Source organism: Anser brachyrhynchus (genome assembly GCF_964034855.1).
Source record: "Anser brachyrhynchus genome assembly, chromosome: 12".
Classification (NCBI taxonomy): domain Eukaryota; kingdom Metazoa; phylum Chordata; class Aves; order Anseriformes; family Anatidae; genus Anser; species Anser brachyrhynchus.
Genome location: NC_137707.1, coordinates 1,570,645 through 1,595,748, shown reverse-complemented (window position 1 = coordinate 1,595,748; position 25,104 = coordinate 1,570,645). Strand labels below are relative to the sequence as shown.

The window sequence follows — 25,104 nt, the reverse complement described above, 5'->3', positions numbered from 1 at the left end:
TTTTGGGGAACCCCCACAGCCAGCCCATGGCCAGGAGCCCCGAGGTGCCGCTATCTGCTGCCAGCAGCCTCCGGCACCGCTCCGCAGCCGGCCTGGGGAAGAGCCCGCGCGCACCCCCAAAAGGCTCCTGCGCTCCTCTGGCTTGCCACTTCTAGCAGCCCTAAAAAAAAAATACTTGGAAGGAGAATCCAAAATATAAGGCAGGGCACACATCCTGATTTCCTAAAGCTATACGGTCTGTTACAAGAGTGATCTGCCAGTAAGCGAGCCAACACCAAGATGGGGGCAGCGCCCGCGGTGGAGGGAAGATGTTTTCAGTGGGCTCAGGCCAGTCAGGATTCGAAGGTTTCGGAGCACGCTGCTCCTCTTAACCCAACAGAAGGGAACCGAGTTTAGCGACTTATTTAGGGTTTCATTTGCTAATTTGCAAAAACAAGGAGAAGTCTTCCTCTGCTCTCCAGCATCTCCCTCGGAAAGCTCCTGCCAACACGCGGCACCGCTGCCAACAGCTCAACCCGACGTGACCCAAAGTCCTCCCTCCTGCGCCACCGCGGGCTTCTGCTGCAGGAAGACAGCTGAGGAGGGGTTTGGTGCACGCCTGACATCACATCTCTGTAAAAACGAACCCAGCAAAAACACAAGATACACCAGGTGATAAGCGGGGCTTCAACCAGCTGAGGCTCAGCTAACAAGAAAGTTGCCCCGTGATTCAAGCCTGAAAGAATTTGCACACGCGCTACAAAAACCAAAGCAGATTAAACGCTTAAGAAGTAAGGTAGCCTATTTTCCTCCTTCCCCTCAACACAGCTAAAAATGCTACTTTAAAATGACTGCTCTCAGTTTTAGCACTGATGATAGCTAGGTCACAAGCCAGCCTTGGAAAGTTTTACTCAGCAGCAGCTTTAGAAACCATAAATTATCTTTAGACTACGTTTACGTGCTCCCCTCCTCTCCAGAGCATGGCTGCCAACGGCACTTCTCAAGGCTTCTCTTCAAACAGCACCAAAACTTCCCCAAATCGAGGCCGAAGCCTCGCCCAGGCACAGCAGGGACTCAACACACCTACCTTCGGGTTTACTTGTGTCAAGACAAGAAGCAGCAGCGTGTGGCTTGCCCCAGCGCGGGGCTGAGCCGCAGCCCTGCCACGCACGCGGTGCTGCCCGTAGGGCACCGTGAGCATCTCCACCGCCACCTGCGAGCTGCGCTTCTGCTGCGATGGAAAAAACGAGCACAAACCAAGCAAAGCAGGGGCACGCTCTGCGTGCAGACCGAGCCTGGGAAGCGTCAGATGAACACGACTGCTTTTGAACGCTTCTGAGCCGTTCCTACAAATCTAGAGCAACGGAACAAGAAGTAATCAAGTGTTTTGTTACTGAAGGCTTTCTCCTTCCCTCCCCTTTGGGTCTGCCAGAGACTTGGCAGCAAACTTTAGTCCCGAAGGACTTCAGTTCCAAAACCGGGACTAAACCCAGCAGTCTCGCTCACCCCGCACCACCTGGGTCCACGCGGCGATGCGCTCGCAGCCCACAACACGCAGCCCTAAGGCAGGCCCGCGGCTCTGCATCCTCATGTGCACAACGTGGACGGGTGCGTGGGTCAGGAGGGTGAGCAACAGGACAAGTACCACAAAAGAGTGAAGTTTGGAGTTCTTCCTTTCACCCAAAGTTTTCGCGTACTAATGCGGAAGGAAGCGGGAGGCTGATTTGGGACAACCCTCACCAGCACAAGGACAGCGATTTCACGCAGTGAATTCCAACACAAGGACGGCGATTTCACGTAGCCACTTCCAACACGAGGACTCCAATTTCCATCAGGACAACCCTGCCAGGCCCAACCAGACCCCCAGGGCAGGCGGTCACAGCGAGCACGAGCCTACCTGGCTCCGCCGGGCTCTCGAGCATGGCCGCGTCTGGGGACGACGGCAGCGAGGAGACAGCTGTTCCTCCAGTAGCTGTCATGCTCGGGCTGAAGCGAGAACATCTGCCGCCTCCCTCCGAAAGCCGCTGCTCACGTCAGGAAATCCTGCATCCGAACCCAACGCCTCCCTGTCCCCAGGGCCGCGAGGCAGCAGCGCGGTGCCGCAGCCCCGCCGCACGAAGCAACAGGCGCGGGTGCTGCAGGAACACCCCGAGGGACTCGGCCGCCCCGTGTTAACCCCCGGGCAGGTGCCGAGGCCTCTGGTGTGCCCCAAGCCGGGCAGAAACCCGCAAACGGTGCCGGGCTGTGGTCAGGAACCGATGCAAGGTAAAGCAAAATAGACGGGGATTAGCTGAGAAACCCCTGCCGGGAGCCGGGGCGAGTGCCAAACCGTGGCACGAGAGATTAGCGCTTGCAGAGGCGTTACCACTATGAAACATCTGAAAAAAGGGAATTTTTCTAGAACTTCTCTAGAGTTATCCGCAGTCAGCTGCCATGCACGGAGGACGATACAACTGCGCTGAGCAGCAGGGAGACTTCTGCCCAGGTACGTTTAGTAGCAAAGGGCAACAGACCTTTCCCATGCCACGTCACTGCTAGGCAAAAATTTAAAGGTAAACCTAGAGACAATTTCATAGGTCATTTCCACAGTCATTAAGATGCAAGAAAGTTAATTTCCAGAACGTTCCAGAAGTTCCTCTAACTGCTCTCCTCCGTGTGTCGATATCGCCTTAGACGCAGCAGAGGCCCCGCTCAATTGTGAGCCCCAACAAATCCCCTTCAGGCAGGGATTTCAACAAACACTAAGTAGGATCTGTAAACTTTATTATCAAAGGAGAATGCCTTAAAAAAAAGAAAAAGAACAACTCGGAGCATTCTTTTTGCCCATTGTGAGAAAATTCGCAAGCCTTTGGCCACATACCGCATTTCCATTTTCTTGCATGCTCTTTCGTATCTGGCTTTGACTCGGGATCTGTCCACACATTCCAGCAATAAATGACACTAACTGGAGTCATTCTTTAAAATATCTGTCAAATATAATTCTTCCACTGTTTCGATTCTCACTGACTTGCCCCACAGTGCTGGGATGAAGTCATAAATTATACGCCCCGCCACTCAATTTTCCCTGATTGTTTGGTAGAACCTCTCCACTAATAACCAGCGATCATCAGCCACCTCGTGGCTTAAGTGGTTTCCAATCATGAAAGATTTATCCACTGTGACTTCCAGTCAATCACGGAGACACCGAAATGGCTATCAGGCACTCTCATCTCCAGACCACAAGATGAGCAGACAGACTCCAGAGACACGGGAAAGCAGATCGGAGTGCTGACTCCAGACACCCAAAATCAGAGAGAAGCTGCAACAGCTGGGTCTAAGAACCACGTTTATCTTTGCGAGGAAGTCAAAAGCCCAGGGCCAGAGCACAAATTCGGCTCTGAAGCAACTTGCCTGGGTCACAGCGCACGCAGAGAGCCCAAGACAGGACTCTGTACTGAAGGACACACGAGGAAGAGCTGTGCGCTGGGATGATGTGCAGGGAAGCCCTTCCCCTACCTAAAGGAGCCAACGCGGTGGCTGACAGCTGCCTTCAAGCATCCCACAGCAGAACAACCCCAAACACCCAATGCCAGCTACCCCCTGAGGTCAACAGGGCTCCAGGACGTAAGGGGAAGAGGAACGAAGCTGCCTTCGGGAGCAGGAACACGCTCCTCCTGCCTGCAGCGCCGGGAGGGTGGGCTCCGAAGGAACAGTCCTCCAGGGAAGGCTCTGACACCACGTGAAAAATGAAGTTTAGAAAAAGAGAGGAGAGGCAACAGGTGCTGAGCACCACGGCACTGAAGTCCGAGGCGCAGATACATCTGCACAAGCTAAAAACCGGCTGTGCTCAGGTTTGGGGTCTGTGCTCCCCGCAAGCAGCCGAGGGTTTTGGGAGTGAGACGTGGAAGCCTACCTGCGGCATCGCGCCCGCGGGCCCCCGACGGGCTGCAGTCACCGGGGAGCACCTGCTACTGACAGGCACGTGGAAAAAGATCAGTTAACGTAGCAAACCTGGGCATGGGAAAGGCCACCACAAAAAGACCTGATGTCTTCACCGTGCTCTCTTGCTCACATGTATCGAGCAGTCTCAAGCTCGCTAAAACTCATCAGCTGATATGATAACAAGCACAGGAGGTGAGCGGGGTGGCCCAGACGGCAGCCACCAGGTTCCCACTGCCCTCGACGTGCCCCAGAGGGGACACCAGCGCCAGCCGAGTCGGGGCAGTGCCCGCAGGTCCGTGGACGGGCAGCACGACGTGGCTGACTGAGGGCCAAGCACGCCTGCACGGCGGAACGGGGCTACGGGGATTAGTTGCTCCAGAACGAAAACTAGAAGAGTAAGCACAATTTATTTTGCCACGTTCTTAAAATGAAATAAGAAAACATTTAAACACTACAGCTTATTTAGATAATACACACTGGAAGACATCTTTTACTGCTGGCAGCTTGAAAGAAAAGAACATAATTACAATTCCAAGCATGAAATGAGCTCTCTTCCACACATGCCTGAACCAAGTCTAACTGTTCCACCAGCTGTAGTGAATCAAAGCAGGCAGAATTAAACAGAAAGGACCTGGAAGCAGCAGCTCTTGCTGCCTTTAACCCAGTAATTGCATGGCACCTGGATCCGGGAGGAGGACCGGAGGATTTAGCAGTTTCAGATGTGCAGCTGATGCAGGGCACGGAGCATTTGATCTCCCTGGAATGCCGGACCCCGAACAATGCATCTGTGTGCTGGCCCACCACACGCCCGGGTGTGGGCCCGCGGGATATATAAAAGCTAACATTATACTGCAATTGAAAAGAAAAAAGCCACAGCGTGAGCTCGACTGTTGTTTAACGAAGAGAAAAACAATAGCAGCTTTGGTCTCGAGGATCTGCCAGAATGACCACTGGCCACTTCCAGACACATTCCTTGTTCAAGCACTTCAGTGCCGCCTTGCCCCATCAGCTGTCTGAAGTCACGAAGGTGTAAAGGGGGCGACTAAACCCCAACCACGGCGACATCTGCATCTCTGCCCTGCCCGAGAGGTTGTTGAAATGGTTCTAGCCCAGAGCTACTGGCCTCCAGTCCTTGCAGAGAAAGCAGGTCCCGACTTTTCCCCCTTTTGAAGGGCACACACCCCCTCACCTCTCACTCCCCAATGGTTTCACATCTGCTTTCTTCAAAGGGGGCAAGCCCCCATGGTGCAGGACTGAAAGTGATGAAAAAGCAGCCCCCGTGAAGCTGCTTCTCCTGTGGACCCACTGCAGGCCCCCAGCCCCGCTGCGAGCAGAGCGCGGCCGCAGGCACCGCACGTGCGGGGACACCGCCGTCCCCCGGTCACCCGTGCAGGGGAACAAAGCTGGGCTGCCTGGGGAACGAAAATAAACAGCACGAAGTCAGCACTGCAAGGCTAGGAGCCTGGTCCTGCGTTCGCACAGATTCCCACAAGAACGTAATTCTTTTGAGATGAGTAGCTGAGAAAGCTGCTGTCTGTATTTCTGTCGGGGAATGCCCGGCAGATGTGGACGTGACCATCTCTCCCCGGGAGCCTCGCACTAACAGAGCGAGCTGCCAGGGCGTGCAGAGGACACACAACGCGGAGGAGCTCAGGGGCCGGGGCCGTGGCAGCCCCAAGGATGCCCTGACAGCCCTGGGATGGAGCCAGGGCCAGGGCTGAGTATGGCCCCGTAGAGGGGGAGCCCAGCCTGAAGGGATGCTGAATGCACGCTCACCTCCAGCACCGGCGAGGCAGCGATCTGCCCGGCACAAGAGCTGCAAGGCCGCTGTTAGCAGAGTCTTAACGTGCCCAGGAAAAAGATCAAAGACAATTCTCCTGGCCGAAAGCAGCAGACGTTTCCCTTTTCAGCCTGTGTACGCACGCATCTATTTCCATAAACACGCCTGCTGCGGAAACAAAAGCAGAAGCGCCGGCACAGCCCCGCAGAGCGGTGCCACCGAGCCCCCGGTGCTGCTGCACGTTATTTCGCCCTGATGTCATTTCACAGGCCGCAAGTGGCCGGCTGCTCACATCCCCTTACGGGACACCAACACCATCAGCGGCGTGCATCAGTAGCCAGGACCAGAGGTGCAGCAGCTCACACGTACCGTGCTGATATGGTCTCCAAATTTCAGCCCAGCCCTCGCAGCAACGTATGAGGACCGGCGCCTTCGGCTCCGAGCCCTGCGAGGGCACGAGCAGGCGGAGGGAAGGCACGGTGACCTGGTCCGCGCTCAGGCTTTCGGGCAAAAAGCAGAGCAGCTGGTGTTAAGTTCACTTTCCTGTCCTTGCAGCTGAATTCAAATACAACGTTTACATTTTGGTGGTTGCAATTGCTGCAATTTCAGCTATTGCAGAGAGCTTCACATGAAGAGTTTAAACATAGGATTTTCTACAATAAACTAAAAATAAGGAAAACCAACAAGAACAAAAATTAGGAACTTTCTATATTAAACTTTAGTGTGTGTGTGTATAGATCTATCAACATGTCTATTGACTTCTTCTGCTTTAAATCATCTCCATGCACATGGATCTTTCCTTCCCCATTTTTCAACCCCGAAAGAATTACCGTTTCTTTCCAGACAGGAACTGCTGCCAACATTCTGGAGGGCTGAAGTCCAAACCACACATAGTTCAACAACAGCAGAGTTTAACAAAAAGTAAAACTATAGCTTTTTTTTTTTTAATTATACCTTGTGAAAGTATGGCTGAGTAGGAGGAAAAAAAGTCAAAAGTCATCAATTAATTCCTGAGTAATAAAGAAGGTTTATAGCACAGTCGAATATATATTCTACCCAGTTTATCTGATTTATCACCATCCTTTAATGTCTAAATTCAAGGTGGCTCTGCAGAAAAGCATACGCTGCTCTGCAATTCTAATTAATTTCTGGACTCTCAGCTACTTTAGTAGATGTTTATAGGCAAGGGCTTCATAACTAGGCCAATGCAGGGAGGTGAAGCCTAGATTCCCATTCACCCAGCAGAAAGCACCCGAATCGAGTCCCTTTCCCTGGCATCCCCAAGATTTTCAACAGGAAAAAAATCCAACTTTGCGCCCTCTTTCAACACCTTTTAATTACAGCCTGCACAGGACCATGGCCTGACCAACACCCAGGCTTCCTCCCAAGCTCCAGAGCACGGCTCTTCATCGTCATCGTCAGAAACGCAGATTTTTAAAATAAAAACGTCTGTATCAAGGGGCAAAGCTGCGACAAACCATGGCAGAAAAGGAACTGGAATGAGCAAACGGCGACTACAATCACTCGGGGGTGTCTGACAGACTCCTCCAGTTTTCACCTTCAAATGCTAAAGCCGTGAGCACTTATGGTTTTAACAAAAAATACATTATTACTTCTTTGCCCAGTACACTCTGTCCTCCTCGTTTTTATCCAAGAGTTGATCCAAAGACATTTAACAAGGACTACGCAAAAATAGCCCAGCGTTTTCCTCATTCCTCTGAGCTACTGTAAATCAAACATGGATGCAGGAACTATTTCTGCGGACAAAGGAAAGCTCCACACAGGGAAGAACACACCTGCGCGGGTTTTGTTGTTGTTTTAAGGGAACATTCCCTGAACAGGGCATTCCCTGCCACGACACCAGCCTCAAGCCGCCGTCTCCTCGTGGCGAGCGCGGCACCAGCGCCGCGGCCCTCTGCAAGGAGCCGGAACTTCTGCAGCCCCGCTGGGAGCAGGCGGGTCGTGTGACGGCAAAGAGCTCCCTCTCCTCGCAGTCTGCGTTGAGGCTGGGTATTCCTTAGCCTCGCACCGGCGAACACCAAGCAGATCTGCAGCAGCACCTCGGCGGGACCCAAACTGCCGGCTGCTGGCCCGGCACGTGGAAGCCACCAGCAAGCGGGCGACCAGACGGGCGGCTGAGCGCGGCCCTGACGGCTGTTTCGGCGTGCGCAAACCCAGCAAGCCGAGCTTTCTGTTCACATGATTTGCTTACTAAATTTTGCCCCAGTGCCCAGGGGCATTTGGGCACGCAAGGTTGGGAAACGCCGGTGCTGCAGCCAAGGCACGCACGTTGCACAGCTCCTCGCAAACACATCACTGGAATTCCAGGCTGCTATTATGCACAACCCATTGCTCTAGTTATCTGTCCCGAAGATCTAATTAATCCTCTTGCTCATCGCAGCCTAAGCTCACGCAGGAGTGTCTCAAAGCTTGGTGCGGTTTCGCAAGTATGAAAAATAGATTAAACAGCTCCGGGGACTGCTGTGGGAGGGGAGGTGTCAGCCCGCATTCCTCTCACCCCGGCAGACACACAGTGCCACGCGGGACTCGGATGCAAACCTCTCTTGGTCCCCGTCCCACATTCCTTCCAGACCACGGGAATAAGCCCCAGTAACAGATATTTTGCTGCAGCAATCCACGCTTCGGCTCCCAGCACAGATGCCCTTGTAGCAGACATTTAAAGCCGTGTGCGCGCACCGAGCCGCCCGTGTGCGCCTGGTGCCGTGCTGTAAAGCTTTCCTACCTTCAGCGAGATCATGGGGTCAAGGGCAGGAGGACAGTTACCGAACCTTTAACCAGAGCAAAGGGTACACCGCTGTTTTCTTCTCCCAGCATAAGCAAAACAAGCAGCATTCACCTCCAGGTCCTCCTCACTGGGAACCCAAGACGCTGGAGGAGGAAGGGAACCGCGCTGCATGCAGAGCGCAGAGCTGCCGCTGCCTCCCCGCTACCAGCTCCCTTAGACAGAGATCTCCCTTTAGGCAGTTTAAAAGCACCATGAAAAACTGGAGGGAAAAAAAATCAGGACTGGCCAGCTGCTAGGGCCAGGTGCAGTTCTAGCTGCTGACATGAAAAAGACGCAGGATTTTTTCGTAATATACTTGTTTTCGTGATTTTATTTTGTCCAGTTATTTACTACCTGTTGTCATTTGGTTCTCTGGTTCCTCATAACTCTCGTACAGCACTAAATCTGTGTCACGCTGCTAATTAATACCATCTACAATATATCACCCACTGGCTCACTATCAGCCTCTGCGGTTGCTTGCTCAAGCTAACTCAGGAGCAGCAGAGTTGCTTCCTTTAGAGTTGCCCAACAGCAAAGGAAGCCTTCACGAAAAATCTCACAGCTCCAAGCTCCAAAGCAAAGCTCTCCACTGAATGTTTTTCCACTAACTTAAAATAAATTTCTGTGAGTATTTATTTCCTACATTATCTCCAACCAAAATGTGCATTTCTATCACGGCACTTAACTCCAATTAAGAAAAAGTTGAGAGGCTTCCTGTAAAAAACAAATACAGGATATTGGCAAGACTACAAGAATGAGGTAGAAACTACTGAAGACAACAAAATAATTTTCTTCTGACTAGGTGACACAGAAAGGAAGTACAGCTCTTACGGGACTCCAGCAGCAAGGCTGAGAGTAACCAGAGAGTAACCAGAGCCCTTGGACACCGACCTTCGCACCCTGACACCGCCAAACCCTGAGAAGTCACATAGTGGGTACGGACGACCAAAATGAAGGAGCTCATCCCTCCACATTCACCTCCGAGGAGGAGGCCCCAAGCTTTTCCCCCCCGGCAGCCTGGCGTCGGCACTCGGCCGAGCGCTGCTCACGTGCTACGGCCGGAACGCTGCGGGCACACGTCACCGTGCTTCGGCGTACGGTGAGAGCCCGCGCGCAGGCATCGAGCTGAAGCTCCAAAGGCAGTTCCTGCTCCTGCAGACCGGACGAGACGGCTGCTGAGCGGGCAGAGGGCGCAGGGCTGGGGAGCTGCACGGCCGCTGGCCAGAGCCCTCAGACAGAGGCCCTGCTGTTTGGGCAGGCACCGAAAGGAGCGCGCTGAACGCCAGGGGTGCAGTAAGAAGAGGGGAAAACCCCTGAGGAGCACCTGTCCTCGGGCTGCGAAGTCCTCCAGGACTAAGCACGGCATCACCCGCCGGCTGTGGGACAGCACCGAAGACAATCCCAGCGAGTAAGACCTCACGTCCCAAATATCGTCGTGTGTCTATTTGATGTCAGCCTGTTCTGACTCCGCGACTTCACCCTGGAAGCGAAGCCCCAGCTGCGGACACGGGGTGCAGCACGTCCGTCCCACCACAGAAGCTGTTTCCCCTGTCCCCGTCCTCCAGGATGGCAGCGGCCCCGGCACGCCGCTGTCCCCACGACCCTCATTGCCACCAGCAGCCACCACACACCAGAGCTACAGATCCAGCCCACGTGGGTTATTAATTCACTTTGACAAAAAAGAAGTAAGTGAACAAAACGAAAAGCCATCACCGGTTTTCCTTGCGAAGGCAAACAACATTCATTTGCAGTGGCAATTTCCTAAAATAAGTCGTAGGCATGCCTACCGTCTCCTCGCTCTCAGGGGCGGTTAACCCAGAAAGGTGAAGTTGCACAAGAACATTCCTGTTTGATAAGGGAGACCCATGCATCGACTTAATCCGAAATAGCTATTGTGCTCTGAAGTAACCTCAAATATCGGGAGCCATTTGAATTTAAATTCCAAATAAATTTAGATGAGAGACTAAAGAAGGCAGTTTTGCCTTTCCAGCGCTGGAGACGTCGTTTTTCCGTGCTCCCTCGTCGCAAGGGACAAACAAGGGAGAGAATTTACACCCCGGCTCCTCCGAAACACAAAGAATGTGAGTGATTTTTGCAGCGACTTCGCGGCAGGAACAGATGGCTACAGGCAATAGTATTGACAACTTCGCAGGCTCCCGCCCCCAAAGGTGAGCTTCCAAAGTCTGCTGTGAATTCTAGACTTGAAGCCGCTCCAGCCGAGACGCCCGCCCTGGGGCGAGCGGAGAGCTCCAGCCGGTGCCGCCAGGCTCCTGAACCCACCTGGTTTCGCTTGTGCCCATGCTGCCGCTGCTTTCTGTAGCTGCTGCCCCACGAGGCCCCCACGATCGGGCGCCTGCCCACCCGGACAACGCCACGTCCAAGGACAGGAGGGTCCCCAGCGAGACGCCTGCTGTCCCCCTCTCCCTGCTACCTTCACACCTGGAAGACACCAGCCCGGCCAGGCTCAGCCCAAGATCAAAGCAACTAAAAAGCCTTAACTTGCCAGATGATCTCAGTGAAGCTCTCCTTGAGTTTCTGCTGGATAAGTCCAAGCTGCTAAAATACAGGGATAACACGCGGAGCTGGAAAAGCTGTCGGAATACCTGAGTTCTCAAGCATCTAATTAAGCCAGCAATGAATTAGGCTGAGCCTGCAGGTTTCAGCCCCTGTTGTCCCATTCTTCTAAAATTGGAGCTTCATCAAGAATTTAACTATGGCACAGAAATAATGATGCTGCTTACAACAACAGCAATCCCCCCCTTTTACGAGCAGGCAGGGGCGGAGGGGCTGCACCTGCCTGTTACCCCCCCTGCACCCAGCCGAAGCCTCTCGCACACGAGGCTCCCACCAGTCCCCACCACGGCACGAGGACCACCAGCCCACCAGGTGCGCGGCCGCTCCGCTCAACGTGCCCGAGTCCCTCGGCACGCACGCGACACCAACACACAACCCAGAACGCCAAGAATTCACAGAACGGAGGAGGTCGAATGGGAAAACCACCCGGGGAACAACTGAACTATTATTTCAAAGAGCGAAAGATGAGGGAAGGCAAACGCCCCGAGCCATTATTCATTCAAGAAATACAAGAGGGAGCCCGGTCTTATCAGCAGGCCCGTGGTCTGCAGGCTCCTTAGGGGAGGAACAGATTGCGCACCTCTTGCTGCCAAACGCATCATCTGCGCTTAATCACGGCGTGATGGATATCTCCTGCAAACAAGCGACTCCGGCCGCGCTTGGTGCAATCCTGCTATTCCACTCCAAAGCCCGGCAGCTCACGCCCAGAGCGTCACCTCGCAGGGCACCGACCACAACTTCGCTCCAGGCCGCGTGCCGGGGCTACGCCAGGCAAGCAGCAGAGACGGCAGCGAACGCAGCAGCCGCTCCAAGCGCCGCACCTGGCTTCTGCAGCGAGTCCTCAAGGCGTGAGGCTCCTCGGAGCGCTCCTGCTTTTGGAAAGGTCTCCCACAGGAACACCGCTGGTAGCACAACGATGCAAGCGGGGACCGGCAGCTTCGCGTGCTGAGAACCTCCCCAAAATCCTGCCACCGATGCGTCACCGTGCCCGTGCACCTCGCAGGAACTTCCCCGCGTGGAAGAAGCAGCCTCATGTCTGGAGGTAACGACTGGTGCGCCCTCCCCGTTAGAAGCCTGCTGTAATGAACGTGCTCCTGAACACAGCTGTGATTCCTGAGGGTAGAGCACATTAGCTGATACAGCCACTAAATCCTAACCTAAAAGCATATATATTTTTTAAGCGAGGATTGTCGTGGTCAGAGCACAGCCCCTTCATGAAAATAAAATTACTCGAAACCAAGGAGAGTCAAAAAAGTCTATTTTCATTCTCTTTAGGTATTTACAGCAAAGGCTTTATCCAGCTCGAAAGAGAACACGAGGAAGAAAGAAGCGCTGTATTTGGTTGTGGGTTGTTCTTGCTAGAACCTCCTTCTGTGTCACGGCGCGCACAGACCTGATCTGCACCCGAAGAACAAGTCCAACACCGCATGTCTCAGACGCTCCTGCTCGGTTCAAACCTGTTCGTTAAAGATGCTCTGCTACGCGCGTGTGCCAGGCGAGCTTATTAGCAGTGGAAAGGTTCCTGAGAGGGAATTAATGTGAGCGCTCCGCTCACCAACATCTGACATGCGAGAGAGGAGCCTCCCTACCTACACTGCTCCTAAAAGGTGCGCTCAAATTGAGGGCGTGTAGGTGGCAGCTGCCAAAAATGGCATGTGAGTAACATTCGCAATTTAACAAATCCTGATAAAATGCAGGGGACTGTAACAGCAGCAATTCAAACACTCAAATCAAATGCTTATGCTGAGATCACATCTGAAAATCCGGCTTTTTCACTGGGGCGGGGAAGGATTTTAAAGCTCGTTTCTGCAGGTCGCAGCAGCGCTGTGTCCAGAAGCTCGCATCCCTGTGACCCACGAAGAAACCTCGGCTCACAAGAAAGCCACCTCAGCTTACGGCAAAGATAGGACTTCAAACACTGAGCTTGAATTCGACTCATGTGCGTATCTCATCGCAGTGCTGGCCATTACGGGGTGCAAGAAGGGCCGGGGCCTACTGAAGCCCACCTGCCCCAGGCAGGGACATCAATGTAGGGGAGCTCTTGGGCTCCCCCAAAACTGGGAACTATTTATCACCAAGTTTAGTATTTTTTTTTATTTATTTATGTTTTGAAACAGTTAAACAAAGTCACATTCCATCTAAACAACGCTGCCATTATTGTAGCATCTGACTTTCAGAGGACAATTCAATTCTGGAAGCATGTACTGTAATTGCTTTTCCACTACCGGCCTCGGCTCTACAATTGTATCCTTCTCGGGAGGTCAGAACAAGGCAAGGCTCCAGCTCTGAAAAAGCAATTCTGTTTAGCAGCACTACCTTATTCATTCTTTTAATCGTACACCTACGTATTCGTTGTGAACTCTGTAAAATGCCAGCGCCAAAACCGCCACCAGAAGCCCCTGCGCCCTCTCTGCTGCTCCGCGAAAGCCTTGACCCTCTACCGCCCGAGTGAAGGCGTTCGGAGAGCGCGAACGGCTCCGGCTGCCAGCTCCTACGTGGGGACCGAGCCCCCGAGTTCACCCGGTGTAACGCAGTGGGTCCTTGCTGTAAGCAAGCAGCGAGAAGCTGACGTGGGGACCCTCGCTTGCTTCAAGCGGAACGGTTCCGCAGGAAGCGCTCTGCCTTATTGCTGGGGCTCCCATATTTCGGCTACGTGGCGCCGGCACCTCAGGCACCCACCCCAGCTCCGTTCCTCCACCTAGACGGGCCCTCTGCTTTATCACCACAGGACGCTGAGGAAACCGAGCGTCGTTTGGAGAACCGAAGGTACAGGCTTTGCAGCAACTCCTGCGTTTTGCAATACGGAGCCGTCCACCACGATGGAGAAATCTCGGACTTTCATCACACTTCCTGCGGTGGAAGAGGCCCTCTGCCCCTCCCCAGACGCAGCACACTATTTCTGCTCCCCCAGCTGCCCCAAACAATCCCCATAAACCTCTGAATACCTTGCAGAATACCTTGCTGATCTGGTTAAGAGCACAACATCACAACAGCCACGGGAGCAGTTGGGGAGGGGAGGATACAGGCCACCTCCCGGGGACTAAGCCCCAAAGACTGGGCTCCCCGGTCTCCACCAGCAGGGAGCCCACCCAACGCCCCTCGCAGCACACATTGGGGCACGTGGTGCTTTAGGCAGGGTAAAAACAAACCCCAACCTCACCGAGTCCGCTTTTGTGCCCCCTGCATTTCCATCCACAGGTGTCCCCCCCCGGCAGCCTCGGGGACAGAAGCCAAGCACGCGGCACAAGCTCTCCTCGGGAGGCAGCAGCAGCAGGTCACCGTCTCAGAGCTCAGCAGGCCAGCCCGCACTGGAGAGCCCCCACCATGCCCCGCGTCCCAGCAGCTCAGGCCAAGAACAGCGCAGCGAGACCCCCACCAACACACACTTAAGGCAATGCAACCGCCTGCCTTTGCAGAGCAGCAAATAAAAGATTGTTTTATTGTAAAAGGTCACTCATCTGTGATCTCTCAGGGCTCAGGAACCCGCACAGCAGCGCCAGTCTTTGTTCCAGAAGTGGGAGAAACGCCCGACCTCAAACAACGATCCCATTCTGCGCAGCGCGACAGCACGTCGCGACACATCTCCAGCCTTCCTCCGCCGGGCTTCTCCAGCCGCGGTTTCAGCAGGACCCACGAGCAACAGCGCAGGGTTTTACGCAAACAAAGCACAAACCACGCAGCGAGCAGGGGCTGAAGGTGGAGCAAAGCTCGTGTGGCACACTCGTCTCGAGGGCAGCCACCACGGACACAGCGCAGGACTCCAGGCTCCCAGTAAGAACTGGGAGCTGCTGGTGGCCAAGAAGCAGGTATAATGATGCCGAAAGAAGGCCCGAGAGACACGGCCCACCCCAGTGCTCTCATCTGTCGGGGCAAGTCATTTTGTCCACATTTTGCAAATATAAATGAAAGTTACAATAATTAACACTATCTTGTATAAAAGGTATGGTTTGCACTCCATAACCAAACCACCACTTAGACCGAAACTCGGACCGAAACCTCTTTGCACCAAACTCTGCAATACAATGGGTAGTGAACCACCTCTTTCACAGTCAACGCCGGATTCAGCTCCGTTCTCCAGGGATCTGCAGAGCACTCATCAAAGGGTGAGCGCACGCTGCAGCACAGGGTCCCGCACCCGAGGCACTTCAATTACTGCATGGCAGCAGGGGACAGTCACGGCGCCTCGTCTGTTCTGTTTCCCCGTGAAACACTTCCACCACTGCTAATATTCACCAAGGGATGCTAAAATAATGTCTTGTCTCCATCTGAATACCTGGGAATTATTATAGACAAACTAAATACAGTGTTTTTTCCTCGAAACCCGGGACAAAAGAAGCCTACGAGCTTGCAAAGCCAGCTGATACAGCAGACCTGTGTGCCTACGCCAGCCTGTAGCGTCCTACAGACAACCGCACCACCGGCAGCCCCATCACGGCACGCGCCGAGGGGTCACACGAGCACCCAAAGCGCCGGGGCAGAAGCTGAGAGCCTTCTCCATCCACCACACTTAGGACACGCACAGGACAACCTTCCAGGGAGCCCCACAGCCGCGACACAGGGCGCAGCGCTGAGCTGAGGGAGAGCAGGACCCGGCCCCGCGCCACCAAGGTGACGTCCACAACTAGCGCTTCCCACCAGCTCAGAGGACAGCGCCAAGCCCTCATCCTCTCACAACACTCAGGCCAAACCCACGATTTTTCCCTGAATTCCGCTCGGGGATAACCTATTCTTTCTACATCTCCTAATGCCACCAAAAAGCGGAACCTAACCCTGACCGAAAAGCGTAGCCTCAGCACGTCTGAAGGTTTCCCTGCCCGAAATGAAACAGACACACCACCTGATTCGATTATACTAATCGTGAGGAGACTAACGTTGTTAAACCGGCATTTCCAACAGCTTTTTTTGAAACACATTTTGACCGCAAGAGAAAGAAAGGGGATCTGACAGACCCCAGGCAGGAGGACATCCACACTGAGCAGCCCCAGCACCGCCGAGCCCCCACAGCCCAGCGCTGGACTCGCCCCTGCAGGAGAGGAGCTTTTGCTTCCGCTGCACTCCAGGGAAACGTGCTACGTTTGTAATGCCATGGAAATGAAAGGGCGTCTTACAACTAGGAGCATTTCATAAAATAATCCTGGTTAACAGAACATTTAAGTTACTCCATGGAAGCTGCAATATTTTGCTTCAAATTACAGAAAACACAGAAATTACAGAAAATTTAAAAAAACATCAGCATGGACAGAAGCACTCGTTAGGTAATAAAAGAGAAGAGTTGGACAGAAGCAAGGTAAATATTTACCGATTCCATAGTTGAAAGCTGTTGCTAGCAGGACATATATTAAAATCCAACAGAGGTGTGTCCCAAAAACGCTGTGCAATCTGAAAAACACAGGAATTATTTCATTAAAAAATTAAAAAACGCAATTTAATTTCATTCAAAAACAATCACGCTACATTGGAGTGCCCAAAGGCTGCTAAATACAAATCCCTCGTTTAATCCAGAAATAATCTTTCCGACAACAAGCCTGCACGAACAGGAGGAAAACCACCGCGGAAAGCTGCTGAGAGCACCAGCCCCGTCCTGCAGCTGCAGCCACCCTTCGGATCGCACACGACAGCTCCCCGCTCTCGAGGTTTCCGCAGCAGCCCGTGGGGCCGAGCAGGCCTCCTGGGGCCAGGCAGGGCCGGTCCCCGTGCCGTGGGGGTGCCGGGAGCCTCCGGACCAGCAGGACCTGCCCGCGGAGCGCTGCGTGCGCTGCCGCTGATTCACCTCCCGGGCAGCTTCTGCGGGCCGCAGCCGCCTCTCGGAGCATACCTTTGGATCCTGGCTCCGAGGAGCAGTTAATCTGTTACGAGCCTAACCTCTTCCTTCAGCTTTTTTAAACTGCTCTTGCTCGCTGCCCCCCTGGAGAATGTTTTCCCAGCGGGAAATGCCCGCTGCGGGCATTGAGGGTTTGCAGCAGGGGGACGGGAGGGCTCGGGCAAAGCCCCGCGCGAAGCACGCCTCGTCCCCAGCTTCTGCTGCCCGCCTCGAACCGCAGCCTGCACACACCAGGCTCTTACTGCCAGCGTGCTCCAAGGGGAAAACTCGGAGCTTCAGAGAGCGCTGGGTGCGTAACAGCGCTGTCAGAGCTCCTGCTACGCTTCCACAGAGCAGTAGCTCAAGAAGGAACTTGGAGAAGGCAGGGAGCCAACGGCACGCTACAGGCTACAGCTGCTAGGGTCCGCCTCGGACAAGCGGAGCCTGAAGCTCAGGCTCTGGACCTTCCTCCCCCAGGACCTCCCCGAGTCGAGCCAAAGCCGTACTGCTCTGCCCGGGCCCGGTAAAGGCTTCGGCACCAACCGCCCTCTGCCAAAATCCCCCGTCCCATCCCGTCGGATCGCCAGGTCTCCGCGCCACGCCGACGGACACGCGACCGAGCTGCTGCTCCAGCCAGCAGCGGAAAACACCGAGTTTTTCCAAATTACCTTTTCTTCTAAAAGGAGAACTTCCAACAAGCAATTTTATGTAAGACATAATATAGAGTTACAAATTGGGTACTACAAAGTACAAAGTGTGCTCTTTTCAATAAAAAAAGCAAAGCACAGCACAGCACCGCTTTTACTCCTTCGCTCCCGTTCCCGCTGCCCCTTGTGAAGGGCAGAGGGCCCCAGTCCGCGCAGCCCACCCGCCTCCCCGTACTGGGGAACACTCTCCCTGTTCCAAGGAACACTCAAAGAAAGGAAATCCTGCAGCAGGTGAACTGTTTCGGACAAGCCACAAGGACGCAAATGACAATCTTTGATTCTTTTCTGCCAGGAAAGCCCTGGAGATGAAGGAAGACGCAGCTCCCTCACGCTTGTCCCAAGGAAAGCCACTCGTGGGGCACCGAAGGGATCTCCGGCTTTGCTTTCTTTGCACAACGACGCCGACCCAGCACCTTCTCCAGCACGATTACCGCACTCCTTCTGTACTCTTGTCCGTAATACAAGTCACAACTCTAGTCAGAGCTATCCACTGGAACAGTAAAGAAGATCAACCAAAGGGGAAAAATGAAGCTCAACCTCCAACTGCGTTATCTGGAAAATCAGCAGTGGTGTTTGCAGGTGGGTAGCGACTGATCGTGAACAAAAGCATCGTGCAAGGCTCAAGGAATCCCGTCCCACGGCACGCCGGTGCAGTTTTGGAGAGCTACTTACACCAGCTGCCTAGCCTGCACAGTGATTTTGTTCATTACATAACTCACACAGAACATATATTAGGTACTGTAACATGGAGCTAGTGACCACATCCAAGCCAAGTAACTTTTGCAATTAAGTGTACTTTATTTTTTTTTATGAAGTTGTCCGAGGCTTCAAGCCACGTGCCATGAAGTGCTGCAGACACTCCAGCAGACGGTGCCCCACGTGCGGACGGATCACAGGCAAGACCCGACCGATCGCACGCGTTTGGTTCTCGTGCACGACAGCTGTGCGGTATCCAACATTTCCATTTCTAACTAAGCTGCACTTCTGAAAGCCTAAATCACAATTAATTAATGATTTGCAAATCACAAAATTAATGATTTGCCCCTCCAATTGTCTCAGCCTTGGACTGATGAAGACGTATCCCCCAAACAACACACTAGGGCACCTGCTCTCACTCCTGCGAGCTCGCCACGCAGCCAGGCCACTCGGGCGCATGCTAAAGCCACGCAACGCGGCCAACGTTACGTCTCCCTTCCTGCTGAAATGGCGGCACAAGCACCAAGTGGTTGAGTGCGCCAGGAGACCTGATTCTAGCTCTAAACCAGCCGAGTCTTTCAAGGCTCTGTGATGCTCTCAGATTAGCAGGCAGTAATTTGGCAACTGGGTAACAGCTGGGGCCATTGGAAACTCAGGGTGGTGGGGCCTCCCCCCAGCTCCTGCTCTTTAACACCGCCCGCGCTGTCCTCAGCAGATTCCCCATGATTAGTTATCGATCACTGCTGCGCTCCCGGGCAGATCAGTAAACTTCACCCGCAGCGCGCGGCGCAACTTCTGCTGGCAGTCATCGAAAAAACTGGGAATGAGTAATTCAGACTTCTTTAACAAAAGGTTATCTCGTATCTTTACAGAAGAGAAGTCACTGTTTGAAGTTGACAAGCCCCGTATAAATCACAAGATGTGAACCTAAAGGAACCAAACACTTGTAGTACGCGGAGCTGCTGGCCTCCGAGCAGCGCCAGCAGGGCCACGAACACTGAGCGGGCACGGCCACCGGGCAGGGGGCAGCTTCACGGGCCGGTGGCCGCAAGGAGGAACGAAGGCCTCCATACTGATGCAGTCACTTCAAAGGATCACCGTTCAATTTTAATCGCTTTTCATAGGTTTATAAACCCGGTTATTTCTAAATGTGATCGACAATGCAGAAAGGTCCTACTTGCAATCTCCATGCTGCAGGGAGTAATAAGAGCCGCATGCTGAAGCCTCCTCTCAAACAAGCGAGGCCGACCCGGCAAACAAGCAAGCCTGTTTTTGCATATTAGCATTTCTTTGAAGCAAAGAGGTGCATTTTGATTGGAAAGCAGACCTGCATTAATTCAGACTCGGTGGTGATCCAGAACTAAGCAGCGTGGCGGGATATCGGTATTAGGTTTGGATCCTGGCTTATGCCAACTTGTGAATGAAGAAATCCCCAGAGACTAGGAGAGCCCTGCTCCACAGCTCTCAGCTGCCTCCCGCACCACAATTTAAGGAAAAGACAGAATTTCAATGAGGGATCTCTCCGAGGGCTTCACTGAGAAGATACACTGGGGAATACGCATGACACCGATGCGGCTGTGCTTTGAGATAAGCGCCGGTACCTTAGCTGGAGAGCGCGAGGAGGACCACGTCCAACAACTCAGCCTCCCAAGGGCCATGACCAGTCCAGAAACATGCGTGCCATGGGCAGGCAAAGAGCGACTCGGCCAGGCCCAGCCCCACGCAGCACCCCGCCTGCAAACACCCATCTTCCTCACTGCTAGGGATGAGAAGGACTCGCTTTCAGAAATTATAAAAGCACCCTACAACTCGGCAACCTGAGAAACGGGGATCTGCGAGCAGGCAGCACCAAGACCCTACACGGCTCCCAGGAACATCCACAGCCACCTCCCGCAACGGGGCCGTGCTCCTGCCCGGTTACGGCACGATGAGCCCACGAAGCGAGCTCTGGATGGAGCACCACATGCCGAGGAAGGAGCCTCTCGTGGCCATCCTGCCCTGCCCAAAGCTCACCCTGAGGGTCCCGCTGCTCCCGCGGACCTCGAGGCCCGGCAAAGCACGGCCAGGGCGCTGCCAGCCCCTCGGCGGTGCTCAGCACAGGGAGGAGCCGATCCCAAGGAACTGGCAGGAATCAGGGATAAACTCCGTGCCCTCAGCCCAACTGCCCGTGCCCTGTCAGTGGCTCGCAGGTCCCGAGGCACGCTGAGCACCCCCACGGGGACCGACTGTGCCTGCTGGCAGGCTCCCGAAGCCCCCCGGGGCTGCGCACCGTGCACATTGCCTTCCACTGCAACCCGCGCAGCCGCGAGCCTTTCGGCAGGCACCCGGCGATGCTCACGCAGCAGCGATTACTCAAGTGGAAAAGCGAAGCAGAGAGCATTCCACCAGCGCTTTTGTTTTTCAGAAAAAAAAAAAAAAGAAAACACCCTTCAGTATGCTCAAGTGTGACAAAACGGGAAGAGCTCCAGCATTAAGCAACCAAATTGCGTTTTACTTTCAGAAACTAAGCAGACAATGTGTTCTTCGTCTCCGAGTTCCTCTATTTTGCCCTGCAGATAAGCACGCTAAATCTGCATTTCTCAAAACCCTGCCATCTTTGCCATTTGATAAAAATACAAAATAACTTGATGTTGTCCTCAAAAGCAAAACAAGCTACCTGCATGTGGGCTGAGGAGCCTAAGGCTCAATTTATCCCATCAGAAAAAAAAAAAAAGCATGAAGGGAAAGATGTGGTTCCTGAATTACGGCCTGTGGAACCAAGTTGTCCTTTAAGCATTTTAATTGAAAGTCTGATAGGGACAACGCTGTCCACAAGAAATTGAGGGTTGACACCAGTCTAAATTCAGGAAGCACCGAGTTATTTACAGACCTGCAATGAGAGGAAAGAACCCAGGATTTGGGACCTCAAAGAACCAGGTTCAATGTGTTTGAGGTATTCCTCAAGACCTGTGTGTCTCCAGTTCATTAAGCTGCACTACTGCGAGTATTTACGTGCTGGTACGACCGCCTGAGCGAGCTTCCAGCACCAAATATTCCGGGGTGACCCCGAAGAGTGACTGAGCACCACTGTTGTCTGCTTTATAAATACTGCGAGCACCACGCTTATACGGAGAACGTGACAAGGCGTTTGTGTACGGTACATTTCTGCGTTCCCTTTTATAGCAATAAGGCTTGGGAGGTTCAAATAAAAATTCTGTAATTCATTTCAGTAGGTCAAAAGAAAGCAGAAGCGTTTCAATTTTGTGTTTAAATTGCATTAAGCTAAAAAAGCTAATTATCAGCAAAAGACTCCCCGAACACCTCACTGGTGTTAACCCTTGCAACCACCACACGTGCAGAGTAATAAACTCTGGAGTTAGCTGACATTTCAGCTTTATTAAGAAGAAACGAGCTAACCGATGCCAGACACCTAAATTCCCTGCCCCTACTGGGGAACTGCTAACCCCTCAGATTACATAACTACTCCCCGGTTCCTCCTGGAAAGATCTGTGAAAGCAGCCCGAAAGGTACTTGGCAGAGTTAAAAAAAAAAAAAGTTAACTGTAAGCAGCTCGTTTTTTTTCTTGGAGTGATGTGGCAGAAGAGCAGCGCAAGCCTGAACAGTTTCCACTGGGCCAGGTTTTTCAATTCTGTGCAGACAATTAAGAGCTCTGGAAACACACAAGCTCGTTCTCTCATCTCTCCTCCTTCACCCTTACCACCCTTCTGTGGCTTCTCTGATGAGTGGAAAGTATTAAGTCAAAACACAGCTTCTGCAATTTCCTTAACCAACCTTGGGCCGAAGCTCAAGGCTCTAGCTTGCCCTTCTGTACCAGCAAGCAGAGACAAGACTCGTTCCGCCGGGCTAGAGGACACGCCGCTTTCCATGCCGTGATTTAGTCTGCACAAGCGAAAAACAAACTCTGCGAGTCATAAAAGCACCGTAAAGATCATCCACTGCCATCAGCAAGTGCATGAAGGAGCCTTAACGCTACTCTCCTTGGAACAGCTCTCGCTTACAGCCAGCAGGGCTGTACGTCCTGCAGGGACGGCAAGGAGGAGGTTGGGTGCCGGCACTTCAGCAGCCTCCGAAGCTGCAGACGTCCCAGTTGATTAGCCCCAGTGCTTCCCAACAACCCCCCAGACCCTCACCGTTTTTTGTTTTAGAGCTCCAGTACGAACTTGGCAACCTGGCTGAATTTCTTCCGAAGGACGCATAGCCAGGTTCATCTCTTTACTAAAGGCCTGAGCTTGCTGCAGTGCAATGCGCTCAGAAAGCCTCTGCGTTCTTTGAAGGACCTTTACTTGTTACCAGCAAGGAAAAAAACAAGCGCACGTGCTAAGCTTGCGAGCGAATCCTTCTGGGGAAAAAAACCACACAGAACTATCGCATCCCATCTGCTTTCACCTAACCCGAACTGGTCAGCTACCCAGACAGAACTCAACACCGAAACCTACAGAGCTCCCAGAGGTTTATTTCCGCATGCAGCAAGCTGTTAGCTCCTAAGCCATTTGAGAGAGGCACGGGGTGCACCACAGCGGGCCTCTTCAAAGCAGAACTGTTCTGCGATTATTTTTAGTTCGCATGAAAACGAGCAGAAGAAATTGCAACTTCCATGTCCTACACACTTGCTGAGCCCCATCTGAAAGGTAGTAAAGTTTCCAAGCCAATTATTCTCTAGTCAGATAATCACCAGGCTGGTATAAATAGCACCGTGTTTTTTTTTTTAAAGCTTAAGCACAGCTGCATACATGTGGGCAGGTAAAACGAAGGGCATAATCTAGCCGAAAAGCAAACACTGTAAAAAGCATTTCCCAGGAAGAGACTTTCAGGTCAACGCAGACACCAGCACAAACCAAGTTCAAGTAAAAGGCAGGAGGCAAAGCCAACAAACGCTCCTCTTGGGCACACAAACAAGAAAAAAAAAGGAAAAACAGTACTACCACAATCAACAGCATGAGCAATAATGTTCCCAGATGCTGACAAATTAGAAAGGTTTATGGGAAAACTACAGAATTAATCTAGTACTAGGAAAAAGCATGTAGCAGAAAGCTGCAGAAACGCAGCTCGTACCAAAGAACAGCCAGAAGATTACTCAACTCCTGTCCACAAGTACCTATAAAAGCATTGCAACAGATCCATCTGGCAAACAAGTCCGCGTGCCAGCTCCTCCAGCTTACATCCGTCAGGGCCCTCGGGGACAGCGATAGCCCCCCGTGACGGGGGAGCTTGTGCCATCCGAGACGTAAGAGATGCACGACAGAATAAACACGCCGATACCCCATCAGAAGGGACGCTCAAAGGTGAATTTCAAAGATGAAGAGAAGCTGAAGAGGAATACTGCCGCACGCAAACACCTCACCGTGCTGAACTGAACCGAACGAAGCCAAGCGAAAACATCTGGGGAGCTTTGACTTGTCCTAGTTAAGCTCCACGACGCCGGCTTTCAACGATGCAATGAAGACAAGCGTGTTCTGTGCAATTAAACCAGCAATTTAAAGTTAGATCACCGCTGCCGTCACACTTCAGGGGCATTCTCTTCTCATTCCTCTTGGACACGAGTCTGAAGCAGGACAAACACAGGCCTCTCCTCCTTCCTGGAGCTCTACCAGGAGCCCTTTGCCGATCCACTCCGCTCCGATTCCCACTGGAAGTCCTAAGCGAAGGACGAGGGTTGAAGGCTGCCAGGGTAGGAGCACTGCCACTCTCCTCAAAAAGACGAGTCTGCAATTTCTCTTCCTCTCTGCTCAGTTTTAACATGCTGAGAAAACACAGCACATTCTCGGGAAAGAAAAAAGAGGCAGCCACATTTGTCACCTTTTAGCGTCGCGTATTTGTAACCATGCAACTCGGTGGCAAATGGGATACGGGTTGCTATTAATAACCAAACTATTTCCTTTCTGAAAGCTGATTTGTGAGAAGGATGCAGGCATTGCATTTCTTAAAAAACACTTATTAGCCGAGGAGGAGTCGGGGAAGTCACCGTTCCGCCTACAAGAGCGCAGACGTAGTGTTGCTCAAGGGGAGAAAACAGGGGCAGCTTCTCCAGGAGAGGCCACCCACCCCGGCCAGCGGCCTGCAGCCAGCCAGGAGGCCTCCCGCGGCCACCCCCACAGCCTTCCACAGAGCAACGTGAAAAATGCAATCGTTCAAACGTGCTCAAGCCTCTGGTTCCTGCTGCCACGGCAAGCACCCAGCCATCACCTCGCACGCCACGGCGGGGAGAAGGCTTCAGGAGCGCCTGCTGCGTTCACACGTGGAGCCCCCTCCCTGCTGCTCCTGGCGGGTTACGGTCAGGGTAAAGCCGACCCTTAAAATCCCCCAGACGGAGAGCACCTACAGCTTCCACCATTTTTCCCTCCTCCTGCTAGGAGGTGTAGGCAGCAGTTCCATCACTACAGGAACCGCTCCCCTCCCGCCTCCCATCCTCCTGAGAAGTGAGCGTGCTGCACACCGCGCAACGGTGGGGAACGCGCGCGCTGCCCCCAGCCCCGCGGCAGCTACGGAAAGCGGGGCACGAGAGGGCCGGGGGTCACCCCAGGCACCGAGCAGCGAAGCAAGGCAGCCGGGCACACGCCCCGGGGCACCGCTGCCCCTGCACCTCCCGCAGCACGGCCAGCGGCACGCTCACGCCGGCAGGAGACCCGCGCGTCCCCCAGCGCCGCGCGGTGACACCGCGCCCCGAGCGCCCGGGGAAGGAGGGCACGTCCCGCCCCGCGAGCACGCCGCGGCGCAAACAAGCCGCACGGAGGGTGGCAAGGAAAACACGCAGAGGACAAAAGGACAGAGCCGGGATTAGACCGGAGTCCCTTGATCCCCGGCCAAGCGGCCTACCCATGAGCCCACGCAGCGTCCAGAGCCAATTCAGGGCCCTGAGTGCGCT

The 25,104-nt window shown here is 53.4% G+C and overlaps 1 protein-coding gene across 3 annotated transcripts in view; it reads right to left on the bottom strand.

Moving 5' to 3' along the window:
• ANKRD11 (ankyrin repeat domain containing 11) overlaps nucleotides 1-25,104 on the bottom strand; it is a 124,181-nt gene that overhangs the window by 85,269 nt on the left and 13,808 nt on the right. For 2 of the 3 annotated variants that reach the window (XM_080552139.1, XM_080552140.1), the window contains exon 2: nucleotides 16,339-16,418. The exons of the other annotated variant lie outside the window; for it this stretch is intronic. The gene's annotated coding sequence lies outside the window, so the exon portion shown is untranslated. The remainder of the gene's footprint in view (nucleotides 1-16,338; nucleotides 16,419-25,104) is intronic. 3 annotated transcript variants of the gene reach the window in all.